The following is a 5502-nucleotide window of genomic DNA, read 5'->3' as shown; positions in this document are numbered from 1 at the left end:
ATTCGCCATCATATTACCTCCCCATAACAATCATTGTACTTACATATATACAATATCAACCTATTAAGTACCCTCCTCCCTTCCTTTCTTTTCCCTTTATGGCTCCTTCTTAACTTACTGGCCTCTGCTACTAAGTATTTTCATTCTCACACAGAAGCCCAGTCATCTGTAGCTAGGATCCACATATGAGAGAGAATATGTGGTGCTTGGCTTTCTAGGCCTGGGTTACCTCACTTAGTATAATCCTTTCCAGGTCCATTTTTCTGCAAATTTCATAACTTCATTTTTCTTTACCGCTGAGTAGAACTCCATTGTCTAAATGTGCCACATCTTCATTATCCACTCATCAGTTGAGGGACATCTAGGCTGGTTCCATTTCCCAGCTATTATAAGTTGAGCAGCAATAAACATGGTTGAGCACATACTTCTAAGGAAATGAGATGAGTCCTTAGGATATATGCCTAGGAGTGCTATAGCTGGGTCATATGGTAGATCAATCTTTAGCTGTTTTAGGAACCTCCACACTGATTTCCACAATGGCTGGACCAGATTGCATTCCCACCAGCAGTGTAGAAGGGTTCCTCTTTTTCCACATCCCCGCCAACATTTATGATCATTTGTTTTCATGATGGTGGCCAATCTGACAGGAGTGAGATGGAATCTCAATGTAGTTTTAATCTGCATTTCCCTGATGACTAGTGACGTAGAACATTTTTTTAGATGCTTATATGCCATTCATATTTCTTCCTTTGAGAATGCTCTATTTAGCTCCATAGCCCATTTTTTGATTGGCTTGTTTGATTCCTTATTACTTAACTTTTTGAGTTCTTTGTATATCCTAGATATTAATCTTCTATCAGATATATAGCTGGCGAAGATTTTTTCCCATTCTGTAGGTTGCCTCTTTGCTTAAATAAAAATATTTTTTTAAATAACAAAATAGGGATGGAGAGATGGCTTAGGGGTTAAGGCACTTGCCTGTGAAGCCTAAGGACTCATGTTTGACTCTTCAGGACCCACATAAGCCACACACACAATGTGACGAAAGCACACGAGGTCACACATGTGCACAAGATGGTGCATATGTCTGGCGTCTGGAGTGGCTGGAGACCCTAGTGCACCAATTCTCTCTCTCTGATTAAAAACAAACAAACAAACAAAACAAAATACCCAAGTATTCACTTCTCTATTTAAAAAAGAAAACGTGGTCCTGGAGAAATGGTCAGAGGTTAAGCACTTGCCTACTAAGCCCAATGACCTGCATTCAATTCCCCAGCATCTAGGTAAGCCAGATACACACAACGTATGCCTCTGGAGTTTGTTTACAGTGGCTGGAGGCCTTGGTGTGTCCATACTCTCTCTCTCTTTCTCTATCTATCTATCTCTGCTTTCAAATAAGTGGATAAAAAAGAAACAAGAAAACATTACCAATATACGTGAAGTTCACAAGTAGATGCATAAGTTTCCAAATGTTAAAAATGAATTTAAGTTTAAAGCACATTCACCATAACATTTTGTTCAGGTTTAAAAAAAAAAATCAGCATGGAATTGTGCACATCGGGGCATAGCTGGTGTCTCAGTGTTTAGCAAGTCAAAGTAGGAGGATTTCCAGTGCTGTGTTAGCCTGCGCTATATACCAACCAAAATGTTCAACAAGGAATTTCTCTGCCCTTCCACTTATTTCTTTTTCAAAGAATAACATATACATAACATAAAATTAAACATCTAGCCATTTTTTAAACACACAGTTCTGTGGCTTTAAGCATCATTAAATATTGTTACCACAATCCATCCCGAAAAATACTTTTCATCTCACAAAACTAAAGCTGTGGGCTGGAGAGATGGCTTAGCAGTTAAGCGCTTGCCTGTGAAGCCTAAGGACCCCGGTTCGAGGCTCGGTTCCCCAGGTCCCACGTTAGCCAGATGCACAAGGGGGCGCACGCGTCTGGAGTTCGTTTGCAGAGGCTGGAAGCCCTGGCGCGCCCATTCTCTCTCTCTCTCCCTCTATCTGTCTTTCTCTCTGTGTCTGTTGCTCTCAAATAAATAAATAAATAAATAATTTTTTAAAAAAAACTAAAGCTGTATTAAACAACATCACCCATTGGCAGAATCTTCTACCACCCTTGGCACCCTTGTTCTAATTTCCATCTCTATTTACTGTATTTCTAGGTATCTCATATAAGTACAAATGTACATTGTTCATTTTTTTGTGACTGGCTTATTTTGTTTACCATGATGTCTTTAAGATTCACTCACACTGTAGAATCAGAAAAAAAATTTATTTGCAGCCAGGCGTGGTGGCACATGTCTCTTTATCCCAGCACTCAGGAGGCAGAGGTAGGAGGATCGCTGTGAGTTCAAGGCCACCCTGGGAATTCATAGTGAATTCCAGGTCAGCCTGGGCTAGAGTGAGACCCTACCTCAAAAAAATTTTTTTTATTTGAAAGCAGAGAGAGAGAGAGAGAGAAAAAGAGAAACAGAGAGAATGGGTGCACCAATGCCTCTAGCCACTGCAAATGAATTCTAGAAGCATGCACTTCCTTGTGCACCTGGCTTACACGGGTACTGGGGAATTGAATCTGGGTCCTTAGGCTTCGCAGGCAAGATCCTTATCCACGAAGCCATCTCTCCAGCCCTGTCCTTCCTCTTTAAGACTCTATAGCGTGTCACTGTGTTCACACAACACATTTTGTTTATGGATGCTCAGCTTGCTTTTTCTTCTTACTATTTTGACTAGCGCTGCTCTGTATTGAATCTGAGAATCTCTTGGAATCCATGCTATCAGTTCTTTTGGACATACACCCAGAAGTGGGGCTACTTGATCACACTGTAATTCTATCTTAAGTTTTTTTGAAGTGCTAACATTTTGTTTTCCATCGAGGCTGTATACTACTTAACATTCCTATCAACAGTGCCAAGGGTTTCAGGTTTTTCACCAAACCTTCCTTTTGTTCCTTCCCTCATTCTTTTTTATTTGGGGCAGGGGGTATTCCAAGGTAGGGTCTCACTCTAGCTCAGGCTGACCTGGAATTCACTATGGAGTCTCAGGATGGCCTTGAACTCATGGCGATCCTCCTACCTCTGCCTCCAGAGTGCTGTTCTTCCTTCCTTCCTTTCTTTCTTTTAATGCACAAGAGAGAGAGAGAGAGAGAGAGAGAGAAAATATCTGCACCAGGGTCTCCAGCCGCTACAATTGACCTCCAGATGCGTGCGCCCCCTTGTGTGCAGGTACAATCTTGTGCATTTGCCTCCCTGTACATCTGGCTTACATGGGACCTGAAGAGTCAAACATGAGTCCTTAGACTTTGCAAGCAAGTGCCTTAACCACCAGGCCATCTCTCCAGCCTGCTCCTTCCTTTCTTTAGCGGTGGTCATCCTAGTGGTTGTGAGGTGGCTTATCTTACTGCTGAGCAGTGCTGGAGAGCAGGGAACCGGACTCGTTCCTCTCCTACACAGCGCATACCAGTGAGCAATCATGAGCTCAATGAGGCTCTCATGTCTTGCCAGGGTGGTAAAGCTAAATACACAAACTGGGGGGGGGGGGGGTAATAACAGGGATGGAGAGATAGCTTAGCAGTTAAGGCCCTTGCCTGCAAAGCCAAAGGACCCAGGTTCAATTCCCCAGAACCCACATAAATCATGTGCACAAGGTGGTGTATGCATCTGGAGTTCATTTGCAGTGGATGGAAGTCCTGGTGCACCCATTCTCTCTCTCTCTCTCTCTCTCTCTCTCTCTCCCCCTTTCTCAAATAAATAAATAAATAAAATATATTTTTTAAAATAAACAACACTTTGCTGGTATACAACTCAATTTCTACTTCTTATTCAGGAGTCTTCTCTCTTCGGGGGGATTTGTTTCACTTTGTTTTGTCATGATGCTTTTGTTTGGTTGGTTTGGTTTGGTTTTATGAGGTAGAGTCTCACTCCTCAGGCTAGCCTTGAACTCACAGCCAACCTTCAATCTCTGTCTCCCAAGTACTGGGATTAAAGCCATGTGCCATCACACCTGGCTTGTTATTATAACTTATTTTATTTATTTTGTGAGATACGCTCTCCCTGTGTTTCTCAGGCTGGCCTTGAACTTCTTTCACCTCAGTCTCTAAAGTGTTGGAATCACAGGCACGTGCCACCGTGCCTGGGTGGAAGAGATTTCTGCACACACATTCCTACCAACAGTGGGGTAATTATGCTTCTTGAGGCAGATCTGTAATGAATCTAAAATTCTTTTATTTGTTGTTCATTTTTATTTATTTGAGAGTGGCAGAGAGCGAAAGAGAGAGAGAGAGAGAGAGAGGCAGATAGAGAGAGAGAGAGAATGGGCACGCCAGGGCTTCCAGCCTCTGCAAACGAACTCCAGACGCATGCGCCCCCTTGTGCATCTGGCTAACGTGGGTGCTGGGGAATCAAGCCTCGAACCAAGGTCCTTAGGCTTCACAGGCAAGTGCTAAACCACTAAGCCATCTCTCCATCCCGAATCTAAAATTCTTAATCCATTACCCTGGAAGGGAAAGATACCCAGAGTGATCTAAAAGGGCCAAGAAAACTTTTGGGAGTGGGGAGCATGTGTAGTAACTTGATCATTGCGACGGCCGCACTAGGACATGTGTATGTCAACACCGTCCTACATATCAACTACTCCGCAAGGAAGCTGGTGTATGAAGAAATATTCTTCATCTTTCATGTATTTTGAAACTTCTCAAATTAATTTTTGTTCAAAACAAAGAAAGGAAGCTGGGCCCAGGAGTCAAAAGCAAGAGGCTAAATTCAAGACCAGCCTAGGCTACATAGTGAGTTCCACATCAGCTTGGGCCATCAAACAAGACATTGTCTTAATAACTAATAACTAGTGAACTGATTGACTGACTGACTAACTAAGTAACTATTGAAAACATGGAAAGAGGAAAAAAGTGAAAAAAGAGGGCAATATAGAAAGGAATTGCTCCATTTTACAGACCCATGTTCTCCTGCATGCATTCCTAGGGTCTGAGGAAGCTCCTTGGTGCAGATGGGCCTACCTTCTTCCTGACTCTGCACCTAAGACATTCAGACATGCAATCTCTAGTTTCTACAACAATCTTTTGCCTCTTTCCTTCCTCTAGTTTTTTCTTTTTTTCCCTAAAGAAAGGTGAATGATAAGGTGGCTGGGGATACAGCTCAGTGGGTAAAGGGCTTGTCACTCAAGCATGAGGACCTGAGTTCAATATCCAGTACCCATGTAAAATTCCAGGCATGGTAGCACATGCCCATACTCCCCACACTGGGGAGGTGAAGGCAGGAGGATCCCTGGAATTCACTGGCTAGTGAGAAACCCTGTTTCCAAAGAGATGGATGGGTGTCCTTCAGGATAATACTCAAGGTTGCCCTCTGGCCTCAACACACATGTGGAGATGTACCTGCACACAGATGCGCCTCAAAATGCATATACATACATGCATACACATACATGCATACTGCAAACACACAGGCAAAAAAAAAAAAAAAAACTTTGAACGATGAGAATCT

The sequence above is a fragment of the Jaculus jaculus genome, chromosome 14 (genome assembly GCF_020740685.1).
Source record: "Jaculus jaculus isolate mJacJac1 chromosome 14, mJacJac1.mat.Y.cur, whole genome shotgun sequence".
NCBI classification, from domain to species: Eukaryota; Metazoa; Chordata; class Mammalia; order Rodentia; family Dipodidae; genus Jaculus; species Jaculus jaculus.
This window is presented reverse-complemented; position numbering follows the sequence as displayed.